Source organism: Salvelinus alpinus, chromosome 20 (assembly GCF_045679555.1).
Source record: "Salvelinus alpinus chromosome 20, SLU_Salpinus.1, whole genome shotgun sequence".
Classification (NCBI taxonomy): Eukaryota; Metazoa; Chordata; class Actinopteri; order Salmoniformes; family Salmonidae; genus Salvelinus; species Salvelinus alpinus.
The window spans coordinates 33,447,363-33,460,147 of NC_092105.1; the positions used below are offsets into that span (position 1 = coordinate 33,447,363).

Sequence of the window (12,785 nt, forward strand, 5' to 3'; positions counted from 1 at the left end):
GTATTCCTCTCCAAGGGTAGCCTGGTCCCAGATCTGTTTGTGCTGTCTTGCCAGTATTCAGGGTCAAGACAGCGCAGCCTGATCCCAGATCTGTTTATCTTTACACTGCCAAGGGAAACAAACTTTACCGTCTCTCCCTAGTTCTAGTACGACCAGGGCAAATGTTTACCAGTTCTCTCCCATTTCAGGAAACAGACATACCAAAATGTCTTAAGAACGACCTGCAAAACATGTAAAGAAAAATCAAGGTAGGACTAAAGGGAGTGAGCGTGTACTCCACCTCGAGTGTACTCTACCTCACTAGTACCTACTGAAACATAAATGCACAACTTGCACTGGAGTGAGCCGTTTATCTCGCCTGAATGGCTGGAGCATGTTAGAGAGACAGCACTGCCAAATTAGGACACTGATCACCACGACGATAAAAGAGGAATGGAGGTGCAAGACATCACCTTCCCTAGAGAGAGAGGAAGAAGGGGAGAGAGGGGAGGAGGAAGAAAGGAGGGAGGCAGAGAAAGAGGGGGAGAGAGAGAGGGGGGAGAGAGGTAGTGGGAGAGAGAGATAAGGAAATACATGGAGTGAGGGGTAGTTTGAAAGAGCATAATCAGTCAAAGGTAATGAGAAGACAGCCAATGCCAGACAGGCACAGCTAGGACTCATATCCACAAGCGTCTCGGTACTGATCTAGTATCAATTTAGCCTTTTAGATCATAGTGAATAAGATTATATAGACGGGGGGGGGGGGGGGGGCAGCACTCCTGCTCTGAGACTCTTGATACACGCATGTCTCACCCAGTATTCAGTTTATCTTCCATTCAGATAACACGGGCTAGCCTAAACCAGCCCAACATGGGCTAGCCTACACTAGCCCAGCACAGGCTAGCCCAACATGGTGCTAGCCCATATTAAGCCCACCACAGGCTAACCCACACAAAGTTCACACCAGTCCAACACAGGCTAGAGGACACCAGCCCAACATGGGCTAGCCCACACCGAGCCCAGCACGGGCTAGCCCATACCAAGCCCAGTTACTTCATAATGTAGAGTTGGATGCTCATTAAAATATTTGAGGGCGTGGTTTGCAAATTACCCAATTCATGATGTTTATAAAAAATTGCTGACATCATTCAAACCAATGAGAGTTCTGAACTTTAAAACCAATTATCTTGGAAACATATTTTTTCAGATAGAACCTTATAGTTCTAAGGTCACTAGTTATTTTTGTGCAACCATTACTGAGAGTGCCATTCCAGTTTAAACGTTCCTGAAACTTGTACACTGCCAATGATAAAGTACATGTGACATATGAGAAACATCTCAAGTATATACATTTATTCGATAGCAACACATTGTGCCAATGTGGATATGCGTGCTGGCAGGAAGCAACAATGGAACGCAGGATCCCCTCTTCAGGAAGTGACTGTGGTACTCATGATAAAAGCATCACAATGTCTCCTCATCAGTCAGTATAGGCCCCAACCCTCTATCTGCTGTCAGCTTGAAGTGACTTGTTTGTATGAGTGTGGGGATGTGGCAAGGCTTGCAAACTATCACAAATTATAAAGGGAAACCCAGCCGTGAGATGCCCAGTGATGCGAGCCTACCAGACTAGCTAAATTCCTTCTATCTTTGCTTTGAGGCAAGCAACACGGAACTATGTCTGAGAGCACCTCACATCAACACCATCATCCCAGACACCTTGGACCCACTCCAATTTGCATACCACATCAACAGATCCACAGATGATGCAATCTCTATTGCACTCCACACTGCCCTCTCCCACCTGGACAAAAGGAAAACCTATGTAAGAATGCTGTTCATTGACTATAGCTCAGTGTTCAACACCATAGTGCGCTCCAAGCTCATCACTAAGCTCAAGACCCTGAGACTGAACATCTCCCTCAGTAACTGTATCCTGGACTTCCTGATGGGCTGCCCCCAGGTGGTGAGGGTAGGCAACAATACATCCTCCAATACGGGAGCCCCTCAGGGGTGTGTGCTTAGTTCCCTCCTGTACTCGCTGTTCACCCATGACTGTGTGGCAGCCCACGACTCCAGCACCATTATTAAGTTTTCTGACAGCACAACGGTGGTTGGCTTGATCACCGACGACGATGAGACAGCATATAGGGAGGAAGTCAGTGACCTGGCAGTCCCACAACCTCAGCAAAGGAGCTGATCGTGGACTACAGGAAACGGAGTGCCAAGCACATCCCCATCCACACTGGCTGTAGTGGAGCGGGTCGAGATTTTCAAGTTCCTCGGTGTCCACATCACTAAGGAATTATCATGGTCCACACACACCAACTCAGTCGTGAAGAATGCACGACAACGCCTCTTTCCCATCAGGAGTCTGAAAAGATTTGGCATGGGCCCTCAGATCGTCAAAAATTTCTACAGCTGCGCCATTGAGAGCATCTTGACTGGCTGCATCACCATTTGGTATCGCAACTGCTTGGCAATCGACCACAAAGCGCTACAGAGTGTATTGCGCATGGCCCAGTACATCATTGGGGCCGAGCTGACATCCATGACTTCTATACAAGGTGGTATCAGAGGAAGGCTCTAAAAATTGTCAAAGACTCCAGCCACCCAAGTCATAGACTGTTCTCTCTGCTACCGCACGGCAAGCGGTACCGATGTACCAAGTCTAAAACATAACGGCTTCTACACCCAAGCCATAAGACTGCTAAATACTAAATGCTACTGTTTATTATCTATCCTGTTGCCTAGTCACTTTATCCCTACCAAAAAATATATGAATAAAATGTTTTATTGTCACATACACTTAGTGTACAAAACATTAGGAACACATTCCTAATATTGAGTTGCACCGCCTTTTGCCCTCAGAACATCCTCAATTAATTTGGGGCATGGACTCTACAAGCTGTTGAAAGCGTTCCACAGGGATGCTGGCCTGTGTTGACTCCAATGCTTTCCACAGATGTGTCAAGTTGTCTGGATGTCCTTTGGGTGACGGACCATTCTTGATACACACAGGAACTGTTGAGAGTGAAAAACCCAGAAGCGTTGCATTTCTTGACACACTCAAACCGGTGTACCTGGCACCTTCTACCTACTACCATTCAAAGGCACTTAAGCCTTTTGTCTTGCCCATTCACCCTCTGAATGGCACACATACACAATCCATGTCTCAATTGTCTCAAGGCTTAAAAATCATTCTTTAACCTGTCTCCTCCCCTTCATCTACACTGATTGAAGTGAATTTAACAGGTGACATCAATAAAGGGTCATAGCTTTCACCTGGTTAGTCAATGTCATGTAAAGAGCAGGTGTTCCTGATGTTTTGTACACCAGATAGATGCTGTGCAATGTGTTATTTTACAGGGTCAGCCATAGTAGCATGGTGCCACTGGAGCAAATTAGGGTTAAGTGCCTTGCTCAAGGGCACATCGGCAGGTTTTCACCTCGTCGGCTGGGGTATTTGAACCATCGACCCTTCGGTTACTGGCCCAATGCTCTAATCATTAGTCAATGACCTCGTATCCCTGCCAGTCAACTCGGCACTGGTACCCTTTGTATACTGTATAGCCAAGTTATCTGTATAGCCAACTCACTGTCTATTTATTCCACTTGGTATTATGTGCCTGTGTGTGTGTAGGGAAGAGAGCTGAGTACAGGGGCTACAGATATTAAACAGGTCCGTATGTCAACAGAAATATGAATAACTGCTTGTCTGGAAAAAACATAACCCATTTACTGGGTAACAAAAGAAAACCATGTCAACAGTGGGGCACTCAGGAAAGAGGACAAGCAAATGTTGAACCGAAGTGTCACTGTGTCAAAGGCTTCCGACTGTAACCAGGGTAAGGGTCAAATTAATTTAAATTCAGCCAATTCAATAAACACACTGAATGAGGAAAATTCTTCCTGACTTGACTGAATGGAATTGACATGAACCCTTTCCATAACCCTAATGATCTTAGTGTGTGAGAGTGCAATCGAGGAAAGAAAATTACAGATGGTTGAGGAAGGAATTTTGACTGGCAGTTGTCATGGCAGTTGCACCTAAAATCTAAAGGCAGTTTCTGTTTACAGACAAGCTGGAGGTCCAGATGACTTTCTGAGCAAAACATCCTTAATAAAAAACGGTTAAGCTTGAACTACCACACAACACAACAGCCTGTGTCTGCCTGGCCTGCAGGTTGCAGCATCACAGCCCAAACTCCAAACAACTGAATACTAAATACTAAACTGCAATTTTGTAGTCCACTTAGTGTTTAAAGCAATGCAAAGAAGGAATAAAGATAAACCTTTTTTTGATTATAGAACAGTTTCTCTGTAGTCTTCTGCTGCACATTGCTTACGGTCTACAAGACTAAAATGCTGAGCCTCAAACAGCTACTCACCAAAAAATCAATGCTCCATAGAAGAATGTCAGAGATTCTTCTATAGAATATACATTTTCAGGTATCATAGCTAAAGAACACTAGCAAGCAATTATCTCTGATATGCACTGACCCTGAACCTATAAGGTCACTGTGAACATCCATCCATAAGGAATGGGTCTAACCTCCACACACCTGCAATCCCCTACTGTTTATTTGGGTGCCACCTGCTTTGCATGTGTGTTCTTCATCATTGTGAAGACCACATAGGCAACACCTTAAAATATGTAATATCTTAGCTTATTCTCAAACGTTCACAGTCATCGATCTAGGATCAGTTCTATGAAGCTCTATGAACTGCCTTGCCATAACTCAATTTGAATGGGACTAATAGTACATTTGAATGACACACACACCCGGATTGAAACACAGAGGAAAAAGCATCATGCCTTATTAATTGAGCATCCAGCAGCCCACTGAGGTGTAGTAGGGTATACAGGTCAGTCTAATAGGGATTGAACCACTTGAGCCCTGCTCTTTGATCGTCCTTCCTGACTCAGCCAGGCTCATTATCAGCTACAGTATAGCAGCTCATCACTCTTGTGCCGATAACTGTGGATTGGAGGTTTGACTGAATTTCATTAGATGTTCTGACAAGACGTGAGGAAAGGGGTACAGACCAAAGGCAAGTCAAATCTTTCATCTCCTGTTCGTTTAGTGAGAGAACTTAGGGCCCTGGACTGAGGGAGCTTGGACTTTGCCCATAAATGGTATTTGTCCATGATTTGCTCTGTCGGTACGTCAGACAGGATGCTGAAACAGTCAAACACACACATGCACGCATGCGCAAACACACACACACAAGGCATGCATGCAGAAATGCACGCTAACGCTCACACGCACACACTCACACACAATCCTTCTTCTTGATCCGAGACAAACACAAAATTAGCACCTCTCATCCATGTAATCACAACTCATCTTCGTCATCTTTCTAAATAGGATCTTGCACTTAGTGCCTCCCCTAACTCCTCATCACACAAAATGTAGCTTGACTGTTTTTATTCAGCTTTCTCCCCCCTGTGCACCTCCTTAGCTGAGAAAGCATCAGAGCTCCACAGCCAGGCTGTTAGGGCTCTCTATTCTCTTGAGGGCGGGGGGAGGCTCAGAAATACCACAAGTATTTATGGAGGGGCTGCTGGGTGTCATGGCAACAGGGGGATTGGTATGAAATTGTGGAACTGTGCCTGTCATGGTGGTGGTGAAGCCAAGCTACAGTATACTGTACTAGATACTAAAGGCCATGCATGGGCAAGCAAGACCAGGCCCGTTCACATCCCAGACTCGGGTTGTTCCTTATCCCTTCTGACCAGCTCCAGCATTGGGAGGGCTGGTTCTGAAGAGACCTGGGGCTGGGAGACAACCAGACTGAGAGGCAAACATTTATATGATGAAAATGAACACCTGTACATCAGAGGTAAGAGGGTTTTTATGGAACATGAAAACATCATTTAGATTTAGTCATGTAGAGTATCTGAATATAAAAATTCACAGGATGGGTTATTCATTACAAAAGCAATAACTAACTCGATAATTCAGCACGACTCCACATTAGATCGAGTACCCAAGAGAAACATATAAACCACGAGTTACGACTGTTGTGTCCAATTACACTTGACTTTTTTGACAAATCAAATCAAATATTATTTGTCACATGCGCCGAATACAACAGGTATTTCACCTTACAGTGAAATTCTTACTTACAAGCCCTTAAAACCATCAATTCAGTTTTAAGAAAATATATTTAAAAAAGTAAGAGATAAGAATAACAAATAATTAAAAAGCAGCAGTAAATAACAATAGCGGGGCTATATACAGAGGGTACCAGTACAGAGTCAATGTGCGGGGGCACCGGTGACAAAGTAATTGAGGTAATATTTACATGTAGATAGAGTTAAAGGGACAATGCATAGATAATTACAGAGAGTAGAAGCAGCGTGGGGGGGATGCAAATAGTCTGGGTAGCCATTTGATTAGATGTTCAGGAGTCTTAAGGCTGGGAAGTAAAAGCTGTTTAGAAGCCTCGTGGACCTAGACTTGGCGCACCGGTACCGCTTGCCGTGCGGTAGCAGAGAGAACAGTCTATGACTAGGGTGGCTGGAGTCTTTGACAGTTTTTAGGGCCTTCCTCTGACACCGCCTGGTATAGAGGTCCTGAATGGCAGGAAGCTTGGTCATGGTGATGTACTGGGCCGTACGCACTACCCTCTGTAGTGCCTTGCGGTCGGAGGCCGAGCAGTTACCATACCAGGCAGTGATGCAACCCGTCAGGATGCTCTCAATGGTGCAGCTGTAAAACCTTTTGACGATCTGAGGACCCATGCCAAATCTTTTCAGTCTCCTGTGCGGGAATGGGTTTTGTCGTGCCCTCTTCACGACTGTCTTGGTGTGCTTGACCATGTTAGTTTGTTGGTGATGTGGACACCAAGGAACTTGAAGCTCTCAACCTGCTCCATTACGGCCCCATCGATGAGAATGGGGGCATGTTCGGTCTTCTTTTTCTTGTAGTCCACAATCATCTCCTTTGTCTTGATCTCGTTGAGGGAGAGGTTGTTGTCCTTGCACCACACGGTCAGGTCTATGACCTCCTCCCTATAGGCTGTCTCATCATTGTCAGTTTTGTGTCATCAACAAACTTAATGATGGTGTTGGAGTCATGCCTGGCCGTGCAGTCATGAGTGAACAGGGAGTACAGGAGGGGACTGAGCACGCACCCCTGAGGGGCCCCCGTGTTGAGGATCAGGGTGGTGGATGTGTTGTTACCTACCCTTACCACCTGGGGGCGGCCCTTCAGGAAGTCCAGGATCCAGTTGCAGAGGGAGATGTTTAGTCCCAGGGTCCTTAGCTTAGTGATGAGCTTTAAGGGCACTATGGTGTTTAACGCTGAGCTGTAGTCAATGAATAGCATTCTCACATAGGTGTTCCTTTTGTCCAGGTGTGAAAGGGCAGTGTGGAGTACAATAGAGATTGCATAATCTGTGGATCTGTTGGTGCAGTATGCACATTGGAGTGGGTCTAGGGTTTCTTGGATAATGGGGTTGATGTGAGCCATGACCAGCCTTTCAAAGCATTTCATGGCTACAGACATGAGTGCTACGGATCGGTAGTCATTTAGGCAGGTTACCTTAGTGTTCTTGGGCACAGGGACTATGGTGGTCTGCTTGAAATATGTTGATATTACAGACTTAGACAGGGAGAGGTTGAAAATGTCAGTGAAGACACTTGGCAGTTGGTCAGCGCATGCTCAGAGTACACGTCCTGGTAATCCGTCTGGCCCTGCGGCCTTGTGAATGTTGACCTGTTTAAAGGTCTTACTCACAGCGGCTGCAGAGAGCGTGATCACACGGTCATCTGGAACAGCTGATGCTCTCATGCATGTTTGATTGTTACTTGCCTCGAAGCGAGTATAGAAGTTATTTAGCTCCTCTGGTAGGCTCGTGTCACTGGGCAGCTCTCGGCTGTGCTTCCCTTTGTAGTCTGTAATAGTTTGAAATTAAATCACTATTATCCACCTTTGTAATGAAATCACCATTATCAGACATTGCATTATCTTAATTTGACCTAGGACTATTGATAAACTTCCCAAGAGAGAAAGCAACAACATGTTACCCAACATTAGTTACAGCCATATAATTAGAACGAGTAGAACAGGATTCTCCATTCAAAGGCAAAGATGATAAGCTGTAACCACACAATTAGAAATGAGTAGAATGGACATAGAACCTCTCATTCTAATAATATGGTTACAGATGGGCATCTTTGCCTTTTCTGATAACTAGGCTTAACATATGTCTTTGGTTGAATCCCAAATGGCAGTGCACTACTTCTGTATGGCTCCAAGCAAATATAGTGCACCACATAGAAAATAGCCATTTGGGATGCCATTTTTTGTTGGCCACTTTAATAAATGGAACACTAGCCACTTTATTAATGCCACTTTAAGAATGTTTACATATCTCACATTACTCATCGCATATGTATATACTGTATACTGTATCCTTCACGATCTATATTTGACTATCTATTGCATCTTAGCCGATCTGTCACTGCTCATCCATATATTTTATACTTATATATTCTCATCCCATTCCTTTACTAGATTGTGTGTATTAGGTTTTGATGTGGAATTTGTTAGATATTAGGTTTTGTTGTGGAATTGTTAGATATTACCTGTTAGATACTGCTGCACTGTCAGATCTAGAAGCATAAGCATTTCGCTACACTCGCAATAACATCTACTAACCATGTGTAGGTGACCAATAACATTTGATTTGATTTGAGCTCAGAGAACGTGAGCAGCATAGTCAATTAGCTAGTGGTGAATGAGACTCTCGTTCCTCCTCAGTCTCTGTAGGCAGGCAGGTCTTCACTCGGTGTATCGTGCAAGAACAGAAGCATCCTGCGAATCAGGCATCCGGTCCGGGCGTGAATAACCATTGCTTTCAGTAATTGGATGATGAGGCGTAATTAAGAGTGCTGATTCGATTTGATCAAAGTCTGGCGCCTGAATCACATGGTACACACACACACACACAGAGAGAGAGAGAGAGAGAGAGAGAGAGAGAGAGAGAGAGAGAGAGAGAGAGAGAGAGAGAGAGAGAGAGAGAGAGAGAGAGAGAGAGAGAGAGAGAGAGAGAGAGAGAGAGAGAGAGAGAGAGAGAGAGAGAGAGAGAGAGAGAGAGAGAGAGAGAGAGAGAGAGAGAGAGAGAGAGAGAGAGAGAGAGAGAGAGAGAGAGAGAGAGAGAGAGAGAAGCTTGAGGTAAACGGTGACAGCCTTGACAAACAGAGGGGAGGACTGGAAATCTGTGACACACGACCCGTCTCACATATTTTTTAATGTGTGAAAATGTGCAACATTAGAATTTATTTATGAGAATGCAACTCTTCACACAACACAAGCTCTTGTGAGAAATAAACCATGACAAAAAGGGGGTAAGTTGAGCCACCCTTGTTTCTGGAAAACCATACACAAAATGGATCATTTTGTAGTGGTAATATTTAATTCAGTACAGAAATTTGTAGACGGCTTAACTTCCCCTGAGCTGTTGCTCAATTTACCCATACCCGGGGTAAGTTGTGCCAAGAGACCACTTATTTTGGACAAGCAATTTTTTCAAAACTGTAATGTTTACAATAATTCTAATTATTTCCAGGGATACACAACATCCTGAAATATATGTAGATATCTTTGATAGAAAGAATACTACATTTCCCTTGACGGAGTGATGCTGAATGTAAAACATAGCCCAACGTACCCCTCTCTCCTCTCAACTTACCCCTCTCAACTTACCCCTCTCTCCTCTCAACTTACCCCACTCTCCTCTCAACTTATCCCACTCTCCTCTCAACTTACCCCAATCTCCTCTCAACTTACCCCTCTCTCCTCTCAACGTACCCCTCTCTCCTCTCAACTTACCCCTCTCTCCTCTCAACTTACCCCTCTCTCCTCTCAACTTACCCCACTCTCCTCTCAACTTACCCCATTTTCCTCTCAACTTACCCCTCTCTCCTCTCAACTTACCCCTCTCTCCTCTCAACTTACCCCACTCTCTTCTCAACTTACCCCTCTCTCCTCTCAACTTACCCCACTCTCCTCTCAACTTACCCCACTCTCCTCTCAACGTACCCCTCTCTCCTCTCAACTTACCCCTCTCTCCTCTCAACTTACCCCTCTCTCCTCTCAACTTACCCCACTCTCCTCTCAACTTACCCCACTCTCCTCTCAACTTACCCCTCTCTCCTCTCAACTTACCCCTCTCTCCTCTCAACTTACCCCACTCTCCTCTCAACTTACCCCTCTCTCCTCTCAACTTACCCCACTCTCCTCTCAACTTACCCCACTCTCCTCTCAACTTACCCCTCTCTCCTCTCAACTTACCCCACTCTCCTCTCAACTTACCCCACTCTCCTCTCAACTTACCCCTCTCTCCTCTCAACTTACCCCACTCTCCTCTCAACTTACCCCTCTCTCCTCTCAACTTACCCCTCTCTCCTCTCAACTTACCCCACTCTCCTCTCAACTTACCCCACTCTCCTCTCAACTTACCCCTCTCTCCTCTCAACTTACCCCACTCTCCTCTCAAATTACCCCACTCTCCTCTCAACTTACCCCTCTCTCCTCTCAACTTACCCCTCTCTCCTCTCAACTTACCCCTCTCTCCTCTCAACTTACCCCACTCTCCTCTCAACTTACCCCACTCTCCTCTCAACTTACCCCACTCTCCTCTCAACTTACCCCTCTCTCCTCTCAACTTACCCCACTCTCCTCTCAACTTACCCCTCTCTCCTCTCAACTTACCCCTCTCTCCTCTCAACTTACCCCTCTCTCCTCTCAACTTACCCCACTCTCCTCTCAACTTACCCCTCTCTCCTCTCAACTTACCCCACTCTCCTCTCAACTTACCCCACTCTCCTCTCAACTTACCCCACTCTCCTCTCAACTTACCCCACTCTCCTCTCAACTTACCCCACTCTCCTCTCAACTTACCCCTCTCTCCTCTCAACTTACCCCTCTCTCCTCTCAACTTACCCCTCTCTCCTCTCAACTTACCCCTCTCTCCTCTCAACTTACCCCACTCTCCTCTCAACTTACCCCTCTCTCCTCTCAACTTACCCCACTCTCCTCTCAACTTACCCCACTCTCCTCTCAACTTACCCCACTCTCCTCTCAACTTACCCCACTCTCCTCTCAACTTACCCCTCTCTCCTCTCAACTTACCCCTCTCTCCTCTCAAATTACCCCACTCTCGCCTCAACTTACCCCACTCTCCCTTACTGTTCATCCATATTTTTGTGTAGGCATTCTACAAATATGTCCAAAACATGACTATCCGTCTTAGAAATCATCCAGCATGGCTAAATATAAGATATATAAGAAATAAATCCTGCTTGATATGTCTGGAATGACAGAGTAACTGTGTTTCTTTATGGCACCACCATATTACCCATACATCCATCATATCCACAATCAGCACAAGCACACACACTGGCCCCCATTAGACCGAAACAAGTTTTAGTATCATTTTCACTAAGAGACTGACCACAACAACCAAGATATCAACACACACTGCTACTTAGGACAAAACTGAATGAGTGAAAGTGAAAGGCACTTGGCAAGATGGAAGGACAAATAAACTCACACACACACACAAACATTCCAGCGAAACAGGGACAGATGGCGAGAGCGAGAAAGCGGTCAAGGGCTGGTCAGAAAGTAAAAATCAATGGACAATGATTGTCTGCGAAAAGAGATAGAGAGAAACATGGAGATAAACAGAGAATGAGAGAAACATGGAGATAAGAGAAACACAGAGAGAGAAACACAGTGACAGAGAATGAGATACAGAGAATCATAGCTTGTCCCATACCTCTGCCCATCCCAGTAGTTTTGCTGTCTGTGTGTGTGTTCCTTCAGTATGGTTTGATAGGCAGTCCGTTCCAAGCTGCCCGGGGTATGGGTTGCTCTCCCTTCCCCCGTGAGCAGAGCAGCGAGCGCCTCACAACACAAACAGGCAGCTACAGCTACAAAGAGCAGAGCCACAGCTACATAACACAGCTCCAGCTACACAGAGAGGCACAGCAAAGGCACTGCAGCCCCGGCAGAGGTAGCAACATCCCTCCCTCCCATTCAGCCTGAATGAATTCAGCTTTTTTCCTCTCTCTCCCTTTTGCTTAGTTCCTCTCCTTTGCTCTGTTGCTATATATCTTCCTCTCTCTGTCTCTCTCTCTCGCTCTCTGTCTCTCACTGTCACCGACTCTCTCTGTTCGGTTTCCTCCCTCTCTCTCTCTTCTCTCCGTTTCTCTCTCTGCCCTAGTGAGTGTTGCTTTGCAGATCCTATGTGATTATTTTCCCAGCCTTAGCAGGCTGAAAACGTCCCTGCACTTTCTTTTCTGACACCCTGTTTACATAGAGCTGTTCACTCTCCCGCTCTCTCCATCAATCTCTCTCTTTATCTCTCTCACTCTCTCTCTCTCTCTTATCGACACTGCTTTGCCACAGAGCCTCCAGCCCCCCTACCCTGTAAACCACTAGAGCTCGTGCCTCTCCCTCTCCCCCTCCCCTTCTTCCTCTCCCTCCCCATCTCCCTCCCTCCCTCACACACTCACACACTCACAGTGCATCCTGTGTGTTGGTAGTATATCTCAGACAATTCCAAATATATCATTTCAATGTATTGGCCTATTGTGCAGGCCATTTCTTAGAAAAGACAATTCATGGAAAAATTCAACTGGTTCTTCCACTCAAAAACAACCATCATCACACACATGCACAGCAACGCACACACACAAGTTGATGTTAATTTTACAGAAATCCTGCATTATTTCCTGGCAAATGTGAGCTAAAAAGGGATAATGTATAGTCAGAGAAACAGGAGAG

The 12,785-nt window shown here is 45.5% G+C and overlaps 1 protein-coding gene across 4 annotated transcripts in view; it reads right to left on the reverse strand.

Moving 5' to 3' along the window:
* LOC139546693 (diacylglycerol kinase beta) overlaps positions 1–12,415 on the reverse strand; it is a 153,546-nt gene extending 141,131 nt beyond the window's left edge. For all 4 annotated transcript variants that reach the window (XM_071355383.1, XM_071355384.1, XM_071355385.1 and 1 more), the window contains exon 1: positions 11,776–12,415. The gene's annotated coding sequence lies outside the window, so the exon portion shown is untranslated. The remainder of the gene's footprint in view (positions 1–11,775) is intronic.
* Positions 12,416–12,785: the final 370 nt, after the last annotated feature.